The following is a 21,618-nucleotide window of genomic DNA, read 5'->3' on the forward strand; positions in this document are numbered from 1 at the left end:
TGTCCCTGTCCGTATTTATCCACCATCCAAGACCATCCATTATTCTAGAGCACTCTGATCTATAAAAGGGGTCAAAGCATCAGGCACAGGCAAGGAGTGAGAACCAAAAGACATCAAGAAACTGATTTGCTTGAGAAAAGCAGCGATTCTTCCTTTCACAGCTCTCCATGGCTGAGAGACAAAATGCCCAAGGCATCATATATGTGACTTAGAGACTGCTTTTTGGGGGGTTAAGAGTAGCATGAAGAACTTAAGATGACGTTAAGAGTCTAAATTTTCAGTTTCAAGGTTTCAACAGAATGTGGATATATTCAAACTTTCAAAAAGGACAGTGTTTAGAAAGGGTGAAACTAACTTTCTAACAATCTTTCCTTTTTATTGTTAAAAAAAAAAGATGCTCATGTACCGACTGTGAGAATCCCCTAGGTTTCCCAGCATATACCTAGAATAAGAACTGTACTTTCCATTCCATTTCCTGATACTAGGCATGTCATGATGCACAAAGTAAAACGTCAAAAAACAAAAAAGATAAAACAAACTAGATAACTGAGGTCTTTCAATATCACTTTGGCTGAAATTATCTTAAAATATCAACAACAAAAAATTGTAAAGCTAGATCTATTAAGGTCAGCGCCTTTGTTTTTCTCTTTGCTTTCTGTATATACACATAATCCGATTAAGAAAGCTTTCAACAAGGGATTGCCTTAAAAGTAAATTGACTTTCTATTGTATAATAGGCTGACATTTCTTGGCAACCTATGGAACCTGTTCTGATGAGCCCCTGTGTTAGTAAAGAATACATATAAGTTGTTTCTCATTGTGATCTTGGTATTGTGTTAATGGCACAGCCCTAAATATGGAGACAAATCTCATGTATTAATGTTGCAAACTTACTAGGAAGAACAAAAACAAAAGGAATAATAATTTATCAAAATCTCAACTAAAACTACATTATACAACATTTAATACAATAGTCACTGAATACCAAAAAGAATATTGGTTTCATTGTTTTGTTGAATGAATAATACCAGATTTTCCCATTGAAAGACAATTTGCAAAGAATATTTGGACTATGTATTCTATTGAAAAGATCATCCTTATTTGAGGGAAGAAGCTTGAAGGACATTAGTTTTTTACCTTTAAGCTCATAAAGTAATCCTGATGTATCAGTGATGAACCACACATACTCCAAAGGAGAACAACCTCACTTCCATGAGCCTTTAAAAAACATCAAGGCAGAAGAAAAGACTCTATAGATCTTTGTGATCATCTTTAAATTTTTATTTAAAAGCTGACAGACACATTTGAGTAGAAATGGCTAAATGTGAAGAAAAGGGATGGGAGCATACAAGATAAACAAATGGTTTAGGGCAACGTGGTGAGCAGGCAAAGCACACATGCTGAACCAACAGCAGCATCCCTGGCCCCCAGTCAGAAACTGAGCTCTGGCCACAGAAGGAGGTTCTGGTCATCTGAGTAATGTGAGGTCAGAGAGGATGGGCAATTCTACTTTCTTCCCAACCATCCTGCAGGCCTTCAAGATGTTGAAAGACTAGTCACCACACTATATCTGGCCCTCAAAACACAAGCAGCCTATGAACATGTGAGGTGGGCTCACAAAAAGTTAGGAGACAAAAATCAGGTGTATCATCAGCTTTTTAAAATTAGCAGGCTATACATAGAAATATAGGTTTTCAAATTTTCCCTTTAAGAAAATAGCCAATCTGACAAAACTGGGTGTGTGTCTTCACAAGATCAAATAACATATTTAGGTGAGCCCTCCGATTTGCCATGGCTACTACACTGCCTTTTTAATCCCCACCCAACCTACTTCAGTCATTTATGTTAGATATTATTTCTTCAACTTAATATGTCAATCCTGATGAGCAATCAATTGTTCATTTAATTATAGTTTCTTTGTAAACTTACCTGGTTTCTGTTCCAGTAATGTTACGTAACAAACAACCTCAAATCTCTGTGACTTAAAACAGCAATCGCTTATTTCATATTCACAGATCTATAAATGGACTGCAGCACAGCTGACCTTGGACAGGCTTATTTGGGCCCAACTGGGTTCTAAGCTTTCTGCTGGGTTCAGGTATGTTCTTCATGTCTTCATCCTGGGACCTATGTTGAAGGAATCAGCCTAGCTGGGACGTACTCTTCATGAAAGAGTTCAAACTAAAAAGGATTTCAGATTTGGAGCTTGCACATTGTCATTTTGCCCTTGACCAAAGCTAATCACACAGCCAACCCCCAAATCAAGGTTCCAGGGAAGTATATACCACTCACCCTGGCAATGGTAAGCAAGAAGATTTGTAAGCAAATAATACAACCTGCCACCATAGGCAAACTGTATCTCCCCTCTTGTACCTTTGAACATTTCCTTTTTATTCCTGATCTATCAAATCACTATTTTTTATTCAAACTGCTTGACAGCTGCAGTGAACCTTTTCATTTGAATAATTTCCTTCAATTCTAGAAAACTTTCCTCTTTTCTTTACATGTTGTTGTTGTTTATAAGCCACTTCCTTTATTACCTTCTGGAATTTCTTTTAGATAGCTGTGGACCTGTTCATCACTCTACCATATGTGTATTGTAGTTTCTCTTTTCTTATATTTTTTCTTTTTTTGTTTGTTTGTTTGTTTTTTGTTTTCATTTAACATAGAGTCTCACTCTGTTGCCCAGTCTGGAGTGCAGTGGCGCGATCTTGGCTTACTGCAACCTCTGCCCCCTGGGTTCAAGCAATTCTCCTGCCTCAGCCTTCCGAGTAGCTGGGACTACAGGCAAGTGCCACCACGCCTGGCTAATTTTTTGTATTTTTAGTAGAGACGGAGTTTCACCGTGTTTGCCAGGATGATCTCGATCTCCTGTCCTTGTGATCCTCCCACCTCGGCTTCCCAAAGTGCTGGATTACAGGTATGAGCCACTGCGCCCAGCCTCTCTTCTCTTTTTCAAAACTTTGTCTCTTCCTGTCTCTGTTTTACTGTCTTCTGGACAAACTACTGGATTTACCTTTCTTATCTCACTTTGTATCCAGTTTGGAATAGCTTATCTACTGTTTTTTAATTAGCAAATTTATCTTTTTAGTACTTATAATTAGTTTCTTTTTGCTACCATTTATTTATTTATTTATTTATTCAATTTCAATAGCTTTAGGGGTACAAGTGGTTTTTGGTTACATGGATGAATTGTGCAGGGATAAAATTTGGAATTTTAGTGTACCTGTCACCCAAATAGTGTACTTTGTATCCAAGGGGTAATTTCTCATCCCTCATCACTTTCTCATTCTTTCCTCTTCTAAGTCTCCAGTGTCCATTATACCATTCTGTAGGCCTTTGTATATCCATAGCTTAGCTCCCACTTAGAAGTTAGAACATGAGGTATTTAGTTTTCTCTTCCTGAGTTACTTCACTTAGGATAATGGCCTCCAGCTCCATCCAAGTTGCTGCAAGACATTATTTCATTTTTTTTTAATGGCTGAATAGTATTCCACGGTGTGTTTGTGTGTGTGTGTGTGTGTGTGTGTGTGTGTACACTACATTTCCCTTATCCACGCATCGATCAACAGGCATTTAGGTTGGTTCCATATCTTTGCAATTGTGAATTGTGCTGCAATAAATATACAAGCACAGGTGCTTTTTAATATATTGACTGCTTTTCCTTTGGGTAGATACCCAGTAGTGAGATTGCTGGATCGAATGGTGGATTTACTTTTAGTTCTTTGAGAAATTTCCTTACTGTTTGTCATAGAAGTTGTACCAATTTACATTCCCATCAGTAAGTGTATAAGCATTCCCTTATCACCACATCCATGCCATATAATTTTTTGACTTTTTAATAATGGCCATTATCCTGACTGGGGTAAGGTGGTATCTTGTAATTTTAATTTGCATTTCCCTGATGATTAGTGATGTTGAGCAACTTTTCATATATTTGTTGGCCATTTGTATATCATTTTCTTGTTTTATTTCTGCCTATTTTTAGTTCATTTTTATCTCCCTTCACCCATAAGCTTAGGTGCATCTTTCCCATGCTTATCTTCTCCTCTCCAAGTCAGTAAAAGAGAAATTTCTGCTTATTTCTATGTCTAATTTTTATAACTTTCAAGATCCCATTCTCTTCTGTGTCCTCATGGTTCTCTGTTGATTATTTTATTTTATTTTCACTTGTCTCTTTAAACTCTCCATATGCTATGTCTTGGTCTCTAGCCTTTAAATATATTCAAGTTTAGCTGATCTTAAAAAAATTAAACCTTATACCTTTCTGATATTACCCTCTTCTTCACAGTTCATATTATGGAAAACAGTACCTGCCATCAGGTTTCTGTTAACTCATCAATAACTTTGTAAAACCTAAGAAAAAATTGCCCATTTCTCTGGATGTAAGTGACTCTGTGCCAGGGTATGACTCACTGAATGGAGGAAGTAGCTGTGTTTAGCCCACACTCACCTATTTGGCTGAGGGTTCTCATTCAAGAAACCCCCTGCATAACCAGATTAAGCCATTGGGCCCCTTACAATCAAATTAATTCTCAAAATCCTAAAGTCTGTCTACTAATCCTACTACATATTGAAAGAACTGCCACAAGGACACCAATATCAACCAGGATGCTAAATCTCAATCATTCTTTTTAGTTCTTCTATTTTTCAATCCCTGCAATAAATTTGACACCAGTGACTACACTCCTTCTCTCCTACCTGAAATTATCTTGCCTCTTGGTTTCTAGGGATCTCCTCTTCCGAATTTTATAACCAGTTTTCACCTACAGTCTCCATTTACTCTTGAAGGCTGAGTATAAAGATCATCTCTTTTTGGGAGCCTTATATAATCCCTTCTTATGCTCTGTCAAAGCAACCTACTTACATCTATTTCAATACATATAACAACATATCATAACCATATTTGCATTCTGTTCCCCTACATCTACTGTCAGCTCTCTTATATCAAAAAACCTGGCATATAATATCTGCCATAGTAGACAGATGCTCACTAATTTGAGTAAATGAATAGGTAATTATGATAATTCCATGCAACATAGCATGTGAAAATTCTTGATATCTGTGAAATGTACAAATAATGTCGTCATTTGAAGCAAGTGATATTTTAAGATGACAAATACGAAGGTAAAGGGATCATGATGGTTTCAGATGTTAACAAGCGGTCTAAAAGAGGTAAGAATAACCAAAGATATGAGCATTGAAAACAAAGTTCTTTGTTTCCCTGTAGTGCTGCCAAAATGTTCCTGAAGGCATCAGCAGGCAAGTCTCCTTTATTCATTTTTTAAAGCTCTTTGTACTTCAGGCAACAACACCTGAGAGGATTTTTCTGGCAGGTGAAAAAATGTTTGCAATGACTTTGATGATACGGTGACTGAGGTGAGAATTTTATTGAATTTCTTTTTTGTTTTTTTTTACACTGACAAGAATTTACAAACAGTAGAGCTAAATAGACCCACATTTCTCTATATTCTTTGTCATTTAGCGAGATATATTTCTAGTCATTTGCCAGACAAGTAATAGGTCTAAAGGTGCCCTCCTATGGAAAAAAAAATGTAGCGTCTTTTATGTATGATGGTCAGTCCTGGTACAGTATTCAAATTACCCTGACTTTATTAATCATTGGTTGAAGAGCCCTTGATACTTTATGATACTCTTAATAGTAGATGATGCTTAAAGTTAGAAAATAATCTGCATCCCATGTATTCTCAGGTGTATTTCTCCTCAGGTGCATAAGCAATGGCACAAAACCAAAGACTGGCTGCTACCTTCACATTCCTTCTAAAGGGGCTAAAAGGAAGAAGTATGGAAAAATGTATCCACTCAAGTAGAAATTTTATATTGAGTGTGCAATTTTGATTTTGAATGTCTGACTTTTGTTTGTAGGCCAAAAAAGACTGTGATTCCAAATTTGTAAATTAATACAAATAAAAATTAAAATTGCATTAAACTTCTTGATAACAGTTTTTGAGATGTTAACAATTTTTTATTTTGATGTTTAGATTTTTTTCTCTTCTCCATTCAAGCTCATTCAATGTGTTTGTTGCCTCAGAGATGAATGTGACAGAGTGTAAAGTTGAGAAGAGGGGAAATCACATAGGTGATTTCCAAAATCCTTAGGACTTAGGAACATGGAGAGGATGACTTAGGGCATGGACAAATTCAGAGAAGAAACATCCAAAGTGAGAGAATGAAGCCTCTTTCCACCAGAAAGGAATATAGTGAGAGCACAGATGTTGAGAGGTGGTGTGGAGAAGACATCTGAAGGGAGATAACATAGATATGAGGAACATTTCTGCAAAGGGCCTTACTCTCAACCTTTCATTATGGGAGCTGAGTCTGCAGCAATAGACTGCTCCTGGTGAAGATCACTCAGCCTCATGCTCATTGATGCTCTGGCACTGCCTAAAATATTAAGGACATGTGTAAACTGTCCAGCTCTCATTTTTTCCTTGTACATTAAGGCCAAAGAGAAAGAGAACCATTCTTTCCAAGGTCCTGCTCTTGGTGGGCAGAGAGCTCCCTTCTTTGTCATCACTTTCCTCAGTATGTGCCCAGCATGATTGATGCTGTCTATTATCTAAAAATGTCCTTCAATAACTTCCTTGACTCTTATAGCATCCCAGGATATCCATAAACCAAAAATGTGTATTTCCCTGAACGGCAAGCAAGGAGGTGGGCATTGAGGAAGTGTTAAGTCCCTATACTTGTGTTAGTGGGAGCTGGGATGGGGAAGTGGGTGGTATTGAATGGAATCAGTTTTCTGAACCAGAGACTCATCAATGGTGTGGGTAGAGGGAAAGAAAATTTCTTCCCTTATCCAAGATATTTCTAACAAACATGTTATCTAAGTATGCATATTACATTTATGTTTCTTTTCTGAATATTTTACATAGCTATTAAGTAAAGTTGGTAAGTAAACTATGGTATAGCATTTTCTTTTTTAGCTATATCCTCTGTTTTACAGAACTGGCACACTGGGCACCCATAAACTTATTTTGTTTAGCTCACACAGTGTTTAATTAAAATTAATTACTAGCATTTAAATATTTTGAAATTTCAAATGAAAATCCAAGTTTCTGACTACTCTTGTAAACCTGGATGGTTGAACAACACTGGGACTGTTCTTGCATGGCTGCAGTTGACTGCAGCTGAATAGATACTGGCGCCCTAAGCCAAGGCAAGTGCTCTCTAGCCACTTGCCCACAACCACTTTATTCATTCCCTTCTCTTTCTGGGCCTTGAAGCATTAGCGTGCAAAAATGCTTGCATGAGGAAGCTTAATATCCCTTCCAAGAATGACCTAGCCTTTCAATTTCAAGATGAAATATGGCATACTGATAAATATTTGCTGCACACACACACATACACACACACTTAAAAACACAAAGTATATACATCCTCATGAATCAAATCATCCTCAAGTCTAAATTACTAAAAGGGAGACATATCTCCTGTATTGAAAGAAAGCCCTGTAGGATTTAAAATACAAGGAATGCATGGAGAAGGTGGGCAGCATGTACACAGCTGAAATATAATGGATCCATCTAACAAGAAATCTTGCATAGAGATTCTAAAAGAATAGTCAACTTTTTCCCCTTAGAAAAACCAGCACCAACAATGGAGAGAATAGGGAAGGTTCTGGGACACAGAATAAGAAGGACAAAAGTTTATCTTTGGAGAACTAAACCTGTAACCACATGTTAACACTTTATTTTACAAATCAGCTCTTGATTTATGAAATTTTCAAATATAGTTAAAATGGTCCTTTCCTAAGAAAAACCACTACTTTTTAAATTTAAAAGAATCCTAGACATTTGAGCAATAATAATTTACAGATACCATTGCCTTAAATCAATGTAAAAAAGAACTCAGGACATCTCTTTTGCCAAGATTACTCAAAATTTAGGAAATTACATAAATACGCTCAGAAGTTCAAGGGTCAGATTTTCTTTATCTTCAGTCTTCATCATGCATTTGCAATATATTACAAAGACTGATAGCTGCCATACAGCAGATAAAAAATGTGTTGGGATAGGAAAGTTTAATTGATATAACTTAAAAGTACCACAGACACCTGATGAATGTCAAAATGTCATATTCCTCTCTTTGCTGTATTACTAGAACCATTTGATTTTAAAGAGAACATAAAATGTCAAAGCATCAGAAAATTTCTATATGGTCTTTCTGCTCAAAGTTTCCCATCTTTCTTGGCTATTAACCAATATACTCAATAAAAAGCTTTCATCACTCCAAAAAAAAAAATTCAAGGGGTTTAGCACTTGAGGCATTGTCTTCCTTAAAACACTTCCTATTTGATTCCCTCTGACAGCTGTTTATGTTGAAGATTACTAACATTCCCAAAGTACTTCATAGTAAAGATTAAACCTGAAGATTACGAAGCTTTATGCATTTTAACATACTGTGATTTGACCTTAATCTACTTAAATCTAAAGAAAAAAAAGTCATTTTACAAAGACCCATTTAGCTATTTCTACATGATTATTTTTTTGGATGCTTATTTGGCATATGAACCAGAAATTTAAAGTGTAACAAAAAATATGTCTTGAAAAAAATTAAAAACAGGCATTTGCAGCATGATGGAAAAGTTCTATAGAGCTTTGAGGGAAGTCCATTCAATTTCACTGGCATTCATAAATGATGACTAATGCATTCAAATAGAATGAGTAATTTACCAAATTACGGACATTTGGATGGGCTCAGAATGAAGATGTTGTTTGTTTGGATATGTCCTGAAGTGAATCTCAATGAGGTTTACTTCGTTATGCCTGACTCTACAAATAGACTTCAGTCACAATTTGAACAAAAGCCCTGACATGTAAATAAATGTGCAAATGATGCCCAGCTACATTATTCTTTTTGTCCTCGGACCACTCAGGAATAGTCAACTCCATTAAAAAATATCAATCACAAATAGATGGCACCATTGTACTTATCACAAAAGCACCATAAAATAGGCTTCTCTTGGCAAGTTATCAGTGTTATACCCATTCTCTTCATGCCACAAAAACCAGGTCCACACATGCTACAAAGTACCTCTCCTAGCAGCTGTGGGCTACCCTACAAAAAGTGGACCCTCCACACTTGCATGCTAGTGCCTCATAAGATTGGCACCTCCTATCGGATAGCACAAGAAAAGAGCTTTAAACTTCAGAGTGCTTCTTTTAAAGGGCTTCCACCCCCTGGTATGAAGCAGAGATGAAGGGCAACAGCAAACCCAATTTCCAGTCACAACAACATATGCATTGCTAAATGTTTTGTGATGGGGCTCAAACTCCAACACACTTTAGCAGTTTCTGTAAAGATCAGAAATTCCAGGTGACAATATAAAATCAATCCTTCATATAATCATTTCATCTGTATCCCAAAATGAATTAGACCTACTACACATCTGGTCCAAAAATTCTGAACATTTGCTAAAGTTGACTGAGAAAATAAAAATATAACCTTTGCCTCATAAACTGAATTGAATTACTAACAAATTATTCTAGAGGCAATCACTTCATTACTTCAGCTACAAAATCTACCTAATTGGATTTTGATAATCAGGGGAAATCTTACTAACAACGTGTCCAAAGCAGTTCCTGTCCATTTTCCTGCCAGAATGGTCATGATCCTGGCTACTGTTAGCCTGTTCATTCTGAGGCTTCATTCTAACACATATATACCACACCAAATATACCACACCAAATATACCACAGATACAGCAGAAATGGTTCCTGAGTCCTGGAGGATACAATCTTGCATAGAAGAGATATGTTGACCAAGTGACTGGAGGGTCATAAGGGCTGTAAATTACCAGTACAAAATTCTGTGGAAGATTACCACAGAATTACCACAGATTCCCTTGTTCCCTAGTCTAAGAGAACAAGGATGGCTTCTTTAAGGAGCGATGTTTAAGCTGAGACTTGAAGGACGGTGCTACTGACGAGGTGAGTAAGTAGCAGGAGCAGGTAGGAGGATTCCAAGCCAAAGAAACAGGACATCCAGAGGCTCCAGACGAAGGAGGATGATGTATGTGGAACTGCACAGAGGCTAGTGTGGCTGGAGTAGAGAGAGGCAGGAAGTTAGTCTAAGGCTGAGGCACCAGAGGCAAGAGTCAGTCAGATCATCCTAGGCCTTAGAAACTTCTTAGAGCCTGTGGGCTTTATTCCAGAGATGACTAAAAGTCATTAGAAGGTGCAAGAGTTTTGCTGGGGCTGCCTTGACGAAGTACCACAGACTGAGTGGCTGAACCAATTCATTTTCTCACAATTCTGCAATTTAGAAGCCCAAGATCAGGATGTCAGCAAGGTTATTTTCTCATAATTCTGGAATTTATTTTATCACAATTCTGGAAGTTAGAAGCCCAAGATCGGGATGCCAGCAAAGTTGGTTTCTTCTGAGGGCTCTCTCCTCGGCCTGTAGATGGCTGTCTTTTTCCCTGTGTCTTCACATGGTCTTCCTTCTGTATGTGTCTGTGTCGGAATCTCTTCTTATAAGGATACTAGTCATATTAGGAGCCACCCATCCTAGTGACCTTATTTTAACTAAGTTAGCTCTTTAAAGAGCCTATCTCTAAATACAGTCATATTCTGAGGTACTGGGGGCTACGGATTCAATATATAACTTTTTAGGGGATGCACAATTCAGCCCATACCAGAGGTTTAGCAGAGGGCAATTATATAACCCTATTTAGGCTTGACATGCGCACTCTGCTTGTAAGTTGGAAAGTGTAGCAGAGGGCCAAGACAGAAGGTGGGCCAAGAGCCAAGGTGCCAGTGAGAGGGCCTCTGCTGTAATCCAGGGAAGAGATCATAGTGGGGCAGGGCCCCAGCTTTGCTTCCTGGAGACTGGTGAGTGTATCCAGACAAGAAGTAACTTGGGAAAAAGGGCACTCATTACTTGGTACCAGGAGAGAAGAAGAAAAGGGAAGCAGCAAGCAAATAGGTTTGTAGCTATGATGTCAGGAAGTTGAGGTGGTTTGTTTTCATGGTTTCTGTTTTAATTTTCTTTGAGGTAGGACATCTGCTGAGAATGAGAAGAGAGAAAATTGCAGATGTGAATTGAGTAGAAAATATTTTAAATTGCCATTTCAGGGAGTGGCGAAGCAAGCTAACAAAAAGTCTCACTAGAATTTCTATGCAGTGTTAAAAGCCCCTTAAGGATGAGTGACCATAGATTCAAAGTGGCACCCATGTCCCCTTTTTGTGGATTTTATTTTGCTGTCATGCTTGACTATGTGGGGACGGATGTGGAGACAGTGAAGAGCTGGATTATTCCAGAGTTCAGATTCTCAGGACAGAGTATTCTTCCTGGAGAACTGCAAGAGGCGTTCTGGGTCACAGCTGTTCCAGCTCAACCCCTGGGAATTTCCCAGGTGCTTGGAATTTGAAGTTGTAATTTCACAAAAAAAGCCTGGGATGGTAGGTGTTTACTGGCAGTGCTGCTGAAATGAAAACCTCCTGGAAGCCTTTTACCTTGCTGTGTGGCTCCTGGGGACTCCTTGCACATCCTGAGGCTCCTCCTGTGAGCCACAGCTCCACATCTGTGCTAGATTCATTGTATCATTTTTATTTATTTATTTATTTATTTTTATTTATTTATTTTTTGAGATGGAGTTTCGCTCTTGTTGCCCAGGCTAGAGTGCAATGGTGAATGGTGCGATCTCGGCTCACTGCAACCTTCACCTCCTCAGTTCAAGTGATTCTCCTGCCTCAGCCTCCCGAGTAGCTGGGATTACAGACATGTTCCGCTACACCCGGCTAATTTTGTATTTTTAGTAGAAATGGGATTTCCCCATGTTGCTCAGGCTAGTCTTAAACTCCCAACCTCAGGTGATCCACCCGCCTCAGTCTCCCAAAGTGCTGGGATTACAGGAATGAGCCACCGAGCCTAGCCTGTATTTCTTTACTTCAGCTATTTCAAATGTCTTCTTGCCTGCATATTTCCCTGTATAGGAAACATGCTTATAATTTAGTTAAAAAAAAAAGATTATATTCATGCCACATAGCACACAATAAAGTACAAGACATGATGAAGGGCTGCCGCCTCTATGTCATTCTCCTGGTTCACATGCTAAAGAACCACTGGGATTTAAAAAAAAAAAAATCATTTCTCTTCTGAAAAAAAATATGGAAATCTTGCAGAGTCTGAATGCAAAGAAGGAAGGTACTTTGGCATGTCTAGGAATTTAATGCTTCCATCAGGCCATGTGTGCATGAGAATTCATTCCAAACTGTCCGTTGTCTCCCCACACCAAACACACACACACACACACACACACACACACACAATCTGTCACAGTATCGAGTGCTTCAGAAACATAGGAGTTAAGAGTTCACACGTCTCGAAAGGATGGAATTTAAATATACAGTTTTCATAACACAAATTATTTTTAAATAAGAGCTACTTACTGTGTTTTATAGCAGTATGTGGGCTCTTGCTGTGTAATAATAATAAATTACAAGGGATTTGTCAATAAAAAGAAGTTGAATACTGTAAAATATTGTCCAAGCAAAGTGTAGGTCTAAGATAATGCCTGAATGATTTCAAAATACGCTTATCTGAAACTTATAGTTGAGGCAGGCATCGAATTTTCTGAATAACTTCATGATTTCCATGTTAAACATCATGGTATAAACTACAGTAGTAGAAATGGGAACTTGGTGTATTCAGTCTACAATATAAAAACATAATACAATTGTTTTAAAAATATGTTATCTTTCCATTGTTTAGGTTGTGATTGCAAACAGGTAAAATTAGATGCTACAAACTGCTGAAAGGGAAGAAACACACTTGAATTTAGTTGCTGTTTGTAACTAGAAACCTGAATTGGTAAGGAAGGAAGGGGCAGAAATAACAGAACACAGCTAGGTGGTATTTTTATTAGATAGTATCCTCAGAGAAACATTTATGTGACATTCCAAAGATAATGAATAGGATCCCCCAAGTGAAAGACCCAAATAAGATATAATTATGACAGCCAGCTCCCCTGCAGTGATGGACTTTCCACTAATTTAGATATTTCCTTCTAAAATGTAGTGCATTTCTAGTTTCAGATCACTGAAATAGATATGTCCACAGAAAGTTATAAATTCTACAATTCTTATCACTTTGTTTAGAATTCTTGAAATTGAAGAGAAATATAATCTCTATAACAACTAGGAATAACTGTCATAGGCTTACATAGTCTTCAAATTAAGAGAAAATCCTTTCTCATATGTCTATCAGGTATCTCACCACCTTCTTAAGACTACAGAAGGAAGTAATGCCTTATGTTTTATATAAAAAGAATAAATTTATCTAAAGAAATAAAAGAGTCGCAATCACCTTAAATTGGGGAGAAGTTTTGCCTCGGGAAGTTTGGCTTTATTTCTTTTCATTGTAAAAACAATTCAGATGTTTTAAATATGTTCTATGACATACCAGGATCTTATTTTATCTGTGAAAATTAATGGTCTCAAAGAGGCAAGCTAAGAGACAAAAAGGAGACACCTCCATAGTTCCACAAAGCTGTTTCACCAAAATTAAATGATTATTAAAAGAACATGTGGCAAACAGACCTGAGAGTTTGTTCTAAATTGGAAGCATTCCACCTTCCAACTCTCAACTGAATACCAGAATTACTTCCTTCTGCCAGAGATCTGAGAAAATCATGCTGAAGAGTACACAGGCTATTTGATGTAATATTATTTCAATTCCATGGACTTGTAGCAATCTTCAGCTATGGCACTGTAAAATTATTTTTAGATTTTTCCAATATAATATATTTTCCTTTTTTTCTATTCTCTTCCTCCTACATAGGAGCTTGTGACTATGCATGTCTAAAAACAATGACCATCTTTGACATCCTATGGCATCGCATCTTTGCCTGTTAGGTCAATTTCAGAGAATACTGTTTCTTCTATTTATCAAAAGATCAAGAACTGAGTTTTCTTAGGATACGTATCACTTCTTATGCTATTGTTCATTTCCTGCTAGCCCAGTGTGTTCTTTTCGTGGAATTTTCTCTATCCCCACAGCCATTTGTACTCTAGAGCTGGGATTAAGCCCAAGATGGGCGTGGAGGTGATGTGAACTATCAACACACACTACCTCAAAATGTGGCCCCTTGGATTTGAGAAAACAGCAGAAACAGGAAGGTCTCTGTGATCTTCTTCTACCCTTTTCCCCTGAAGTAGGCCATGATAGAATTTTCTGACTTTCCACTGAAGCAGATCATAAGATTCTCATTTGAGAGTGCACTCCCTCTACCTTTATCTCAGAAGACACAGGGGCACAGATAAGAATTTAAACAAACAAGCCTTGCTAAGTTCTCCCCAGTTTATTACCATTAGATAATACTCCTTATTTCCAATCACACTTCTCCACAACCATCCACTTCTTCACCAAATTTAGCATAAAAATACACAGCTTCCTCTGTTTCTTCGGGACTTCATTTTCTTACGAAGGCTCCTATGTCACATAAAACTTATATTAAATATATTTGTATGCCTTCCTCTTGCTATTCTGTCTTTTGTTATAGGGATCTCTGCCATTATCCTAGAGTTGGATGAGAAAATACATCTTTTCTCTCATACAGAGAGAATAACAATTTCCCGAGGACCTAGGCTTCTCTGTATTGCTGTAGTGTACTCTGGTTGAATTCACCAGTATAGTGGCCTACACAGCAACTCTCAGAACGGACAATCTCTTTCTACAATATTAGAATTAAAAGAGATTTCATCACTACAGATCTCATGGACATTACAAACATAAGAGACAAATACTGTGAACAAGTCTATGCCCATAAATTCACTAACTTAGAGGAAATGGACTAATTCCTTGAAAGATACAAAGTACCAAAATCTCACACAAGGAGAAATGGATAATACAGCCTACATATATGAAAAAATTAAATCAATAATTACTAATATTTCCCCCAAAAAGCACCAAGTATAGATGCTCTCTGCACCATAAATCTTTCAAACTTCATACTTTTCTAAAGCCTCAACATCCCCACAAACAGGCTATAAACATTCCACTCAGGTGACTAGGTATATCAGTGCCACAAAGTTGGTCACTACCACAGGTTAAAACTTCCTGCCCTCCTCTGACTATGACCTAATGACATTCAACACACCAATAAGATTCCCTCACGTCCTTTGCTTGTGAAATCCCCCTGTAAGTAAGGACACTTACCCACAGGTTGATCCTCATTCATTCTCCCTCCCACCCCACTCTACCCCCATTTCTCCCTACCTGCTTGGTTAAGCCCACTTTGGGAGCTCCCCCCATATGGCTCCCTGAATGGTATGCCATGCCTCTGGTCTCTAAGACTTAGGAGGACTCTGGTATTTAAGACCTATGAGTATAATAAATATTTCACTTTCATATACATCTGAGTGTAATATTCATGATCATGTTGGAATGATTCTTAAAGACCCTATAAGAGTAACTTAATCTCCCATTTACAACACAGTGTTCTTGTTGAATTCTACCAAACATTTAAAAAAAAAGAAATGCCATTTCTCCACAATCTCCTCCAAACATTAGAAAGAGACTGCTAGAGCATCCTAACTTACAACTCATTAGAGAAAGTAATTCTGGTCTGAGCAAGAAACTCTCTGTAAGTTAGAGCATCCTAACTTACAATTCATTCTATCAGACCAGCGTTACTCCAATAGCAAATCCAGATGAAGACATTACAATAAAGAAAATCTATAGACCAATATATCTTATGAACAAAGATGTAAATATTTCCCACAAAATACTACAAATTAAATCCAATAACATATAAAAAGAATTATACACCATGACCAAGCGGAATTTATTCTAAGTATGCAAGGTTGGTTCAACATTGAAAAATCAATGTAATTTACATATCAACCAGCTAAAAAAGAAAAATCATATGCTCATATCAATTGATGCATAAAATGCGGTTGACAAAAGCTAATACCAATTCATGACCAAAAAAAATGCCAGCAAACTAAAAACAGAGGGAACCTTCCTCAATTGATTTAAAAAATTTGCAAAAAAATCATACAATTAACAACATACTTAGTGGTGAGGAACTGGACACTTTTTTATTTTATTTTATTTTATTTTTTATTTTTATTATACTTTAGGGTTTTAGGGTACATGTGCACAATGTGCAGGTTTGTTACATATGTATCCATGTGCCATGTTGATTTCCTGCACCCATTAACTCGTCATTTAGCATTAGGTGTATCTCCTAATGCTGTCCCTCCCCCCTCCCCCCACCCCACAACAGTCCCCGGAGCGTGATGTTCCCCTTCCTGTGTCCATGAGTTCTCATTGTTCAATTCCCACCTATGAGTGAGAACATGCGGTGTTTGGTTTTTTGTCCTTGCGATAGTTTACTGAGAATGATGTTTTCCAGTTTCATCCATGTCCCTAGAAAGGACACGAACTCATCATTTTTTATGGCTGCATAGTATTCCATGGTGTATATGTGCCACATTTTCTTAATCCAGTCTATCGTTGTTGGACATTTGGGTTGGTTCCAACTGGACACTTTACCCCTGGATCAGCAACAAGGAAATACTCCTATTCAAAATCATACTGGAAGTCCTAGTTAATGCAATACTAACAGGAAATGAAGTAAAAACCACGCAAATTGGAAAGAAATAAAACTGTCTTTATTGGAGAATAGTATTAAAAACAATGATCTGAGGATGTTCAAGGACTAGTTGAGAAGATCAGAGGAGCCTGACTAAAGTTTGGTCAGGGAGGGAGTCCATCAATATGCAAAAAGATGAACATAGACAAACATTTCACAGAAGTTAACTCAATATGAGTTACAGACCTAAATGTAAAATGCTAAACTCTAAACTTTCTAGAAGAAAACATAGGATAAAATCTACATGATTTTGAATTTGTTTATGAGTTTTAGATACAAAGTCAAAAACACAATTTATGAAAGATAAATTGATAAGTTAGACTTTATTAAAATTACTCTCCAAAAGATAATATTAAGAGAATAAATAGATGTTACGGATGAGAAACTATTTAAAAATACATAGTTAATAAAGGTTTTGTATTAAAACAAATACAAATAACTCTTAAAACTCAGCAACAAGAAACCAAGCAACCCATTTTAATAATGTCCCAAAGATCTAAGCAGACCTCTCACCAAGGAAGGTGTAACAGTGATGAATAAGTGTACAAAAACATGTTCAGTCTCATTTGTCTTTATCTGTATTCATTTCCTATTGCTGTTGTAATCAATTGTCACAAACTTAGTGGCATAACTCAACACAAATTTATTATCTTACAATTCTGTAGATCAGAAGTTTGAAATGACTTATGGGCAAAAATCAAGGAGTCAGCAGAACTGCCTTTTTTCTGGATAATCTAGGGGAAAATTCATTTCATGCCTTTTCTAGCCTCTAGATATTGAGATGCTTCTAAATATGTATATGTATGAATTCATATACACATATATGTGTCCTTGCTCTGTAAACTGAGGGGGCCTAGACGCCACGACACCCAAGTAGCAGTAAGCACATCTAGAGCTCAGATCATGATTGTCTCCGTGGGCTCCTTGGAGAAGTGACTGATTCTAGGCTTGGGGAAAGAAATATATAAGATTATACTGAAGCATCTGGTAGTGCCAGAAAGTAAGAAAATGAAAGAAAAAAAAAAGACCATAATTTTGGGAACATGCCAAGCGACACCAGGGACAACTGAAAGAGCTCCCAGTGGCTAAAGTTAAAATTATTTGAGCAACAAGATAAATAAAATATTATTGGATTATAACCCAAAGTATAAAATAAATATCCATGAGTCCATACTGAAATAAATAAGTGATTTAATAAATAAATAAGCAAGGGAGAAGAAGTAAATTTCCTGTACAGAGGAATTCCAAATAATTTATGTTCAAGGAGGTGGTGCATAACTCCTCACTTTTTAAGTGTGGACTGCACACAGTGACTTCCTTCCAAAAAGTAACGTATAAAAATGGGAGGAAAAGTAACTTCACAACAGAGAAATATGCCAAACATTTCCGCAACAATATAGCCAATGTTAACATTAACAGTGATAAGTCATTTTGATAGCATGTACCCTTGCTATGATGTGATGAGAATGGCACTTTACCTTTATCTTCCTCTGCAAAATTTATAATCCCAGTTTTATCATGAGAAAAACATCAGATAAATTCCAATAGAGGGGCATGCAACAGGACACCTGACCAGTACTCCTCAAAACTGTCCAGGTCATCAAAGACAAAGAAAGTGTTTGAAAACTGCCACGGCCGAAAGAAACCTAGGGAGACAAGACAATGAAATGCAATGTGGTATCCTGGATGGGATCCTAGAACAGAAAAACAACATTAGATAAAACTAAGATAATCAAAATAAGTTTGGGCTTTAGTTAATAATGATATCAGTATTGGTTCATTAATTGTGACAAATGTACCACACTTATATAAATGTTAATAAGGGGAAACTGGATGTGGGTTGTATGAGAACCCTCTGTACTGTCTTCACAATTTTTCTGTAAATCTAACACTTTCCTGAAAGTAAAAGGTTTTTTAAAATGTTTATTCAAATTTATCTAGATCACTATCTTAGAACAAAGTGTTACCACAAGACTTGGTATACGCACTTCTGTATTTCTTACAGTCATGTTGATGCCAAGTGATTATAGGTATATTTAATTTGGGGTCAACATATCTGGGAACCAGCAGCAGGTTTGAGCTAAATTATTGTTTTTATATTGAATTATTTTACTAGAAATAAATATGAAATGTATCTACTACATGAATAATTCACATGTGACAGTTCTATGATATAAAAATTTAATTTCTTAATTTTTTAAATAAAGTAACGCTTCAATTCTACATGGTGAAATGACAATGTGTGCAAATGCAATACATTGTCTTCATCCTTTTAAACTACAGAGAATAGAACAGTAGCTTAATCCAAAAATAAAATATTCAAGTCAAGTAAAAAGTTAATGGTAAATAATAGCTTCATGAGGATTTGAAATTTTAAATGCAAAATAAGAAGATTCATTTCTAATAAATTGTAATTTCCTTCAACAGTACAGTGATGCATTTTGTTGAAAATATAATTTTTTTCTACTTCGCAAGAGTTGAAGCCAACTTCAGATACAATTTTCCAGTTTCTGATTCCAGAAATAATTGGATTACATACCAATTTAATATAAATTTCAATGTCACATATGCTAATTTTATCTTGAAATGAAGATATTTAAACAACATTAGGATTTTGTTTGTGGAGGAATGACAGATTATGCTGAATTTGAATTTATTGCTATTTGGATACTATTGTAATGCCAACAGTCATATTCTGAATTTGCTTGATTAAAGTCAATGGATAGTAATAAAGACAAAAATGGATCCAAAGCATTACCTCATCATAATTAGAAGTTATGTTTACTTATTATTTTGTATTTAATTTATAGATTGCATTGTTGTATAGAAACTATAATCGTAGTAAATTTATACCAAATTTTATTTGTTATTATTTATTTTTTATTTATTATTATTATCATTTTTTTTTTTTTTAGATAGAGTCTCACTCTATTGCCCTGGCTGGAGTGCTGTGGTGAGATATCGGCTGACTGTAACCTCTGCCTCCCGATTCAAGCGATTCTCATGACTTGGCTTCCCCAGTAGCTGGGATTACAGGTGTGTGCCTCCACACCCAGCTAATTTTTGTGTTTTTAGTAACTGAGATGGGGTTTCACCATGTTGGCCAAGTTGGTCTCGAACTCCTGACCTCAAGTGATCCTCCTGCCTAGGATTCCCAAAGTGCTGGGATTACAGGCTTGAGCCACTGTGCCTGGCCCCAAATTTTATATGTTATATATATGTCACATCCTAATAAAACAACATTATAGATATAGAAGGTTGTTTCTTTGAGATAAGCCAATGCATTACTCAAATTTCAGAAATACTGCATACAGGGCTCATAAAATTCTCCCAATAGCAAGCCACCATTGAAGAACATCAGTTGTTATTTTGAAGCAAATCGATATTAGATTCCACCTGTTGGCCTTTTGTTTCCACAATTAATGCTAATATGCAAAGATCTTCTAAAACATGCATTATTCAGGTAGAAAAGTCACCGGGTATAAATAAATCTATTATCAATAGTGACATCTAGTAAACTGCCAAACTTAAAGAATATGGTGGCACAGTGAAGAGATAAAATGAACAGTTTACGAGAAAGAAAGAGTGAGAGCACTGAAGCCAAATTATCAAACAGCAAAAAGAAAGATTTTTTTTTAACTAAAAGGAAACGGAAATAGAAGTAGTGCTCAATATAGCTTCATTAATGCGTACTTTATCAGCTCTGTATCCTTGGATATCTCTTCTTATAAAATCAGACAAAAATGCTCTCTTTTCACAGGGATTGTAAAGTAAAGGAAACTGAGTCTGCATATCAGGGAGATAGGTTAAAAGTTAATACAATGGTTGATCTATTTTTATTATACAAAGCAACATATGTGACTACTTTGGTTAATATACAATTAATATTTTTTCCACTAAACCAAACTATGTTTTTTAAGTCTTAGATGCAGATTTGGCACTAAGAAGATCCTGGGAGGTCTGGTGTTAGGGCTTATGTTGTGACAGAAGCCAGTTTATTTAGAAAAATAAACTCTCGTTTTCTATTTCTATGTCTTCTCTTCCAGGTTTTGGCAGAAATGTGAATATAAGCAAGCATACTGTGAGATATGTGACCCAGTCATTGTAACCTTCTTTGGAACTAGTATTGATCCAGCAGCAGCTTTCAGTACTGATCCTAAAAACAAATAATATGATTGGATCAGATCGTCACAAAGGGAGCAGGAATTTGAAGGATGTATCTGGGTTATTCAAACGGAAAACATCTAACTCCAGTTCATTAAAAATCATTTCACATTTGTAGAAAAAGAATTTTAAAAAGAGTCTAGATGTAGTTATAATTTTAGAAGTAGTCATATTTCTAGAACCTTCTTTAAATTCTTATTTGAATATGAAATGACTGTAAATCTATTGAATAAATAACTATATCCATATAAAATTTCAAACTAATACATACATTAGAAGTAAGTATATTTATTTCTTGTTGAGATGAAATATTTGTGTCCCACAATATTAGATTTGTATATGTGTTTGTATGTTTGTGAATTTTAAGTAATTAAACTTTGAGTTTCGTTTTAAAACTGTGAGAGTATTTTATTACATAAAAAATTTTCAGACAGAATGGAATCTAGATATGGAAAGCCTATTTCTCTCATATCTAAAAATTCTGATCTATTTTAGCAGTCTTATGTGGTTACATCTAGAATGAACCCATAGCATCTAGATATTTTTCCAAATCTGACAAAAATTTTAGTTACATCTAGACAAATATTTAGATCTCTCGAGTCTATAATATTGTGTGAAAGAAACCCAGTATAGAATTTTATTTTCTTTATTTTGGGTAATATTGTATCACATGCGACTAGATGAAAATGTTCATCTCTATAAAAAAGAGAAATTATGCATTTTGTTCATCAATTTGTGCTCTCTGCGGTCCAATTAAAAGTGTCATTTTGACTCTTTAGCTTGAATAGATCAATCCCCAGTTTCTTCCCAAGTTCAGGCTTTTCCTGCAG

Source organism: Symphalangus syndactylus, chromosome 2 (assembly GCF_028878055.3).
Source record: "Symphalangus syndactylus isolate Jambi chromosome 2, NHGRI_mSymSyn1-v2.1_pri, whole genome shotgun sequence".
NCBI classification, from domain to species: domain Eukaryota; kingdom Metazoa; phylum Chordata; class Mammalia; order Primates; family Hylobatidae; genus Symphalangus; species Symphalangus syndactylus.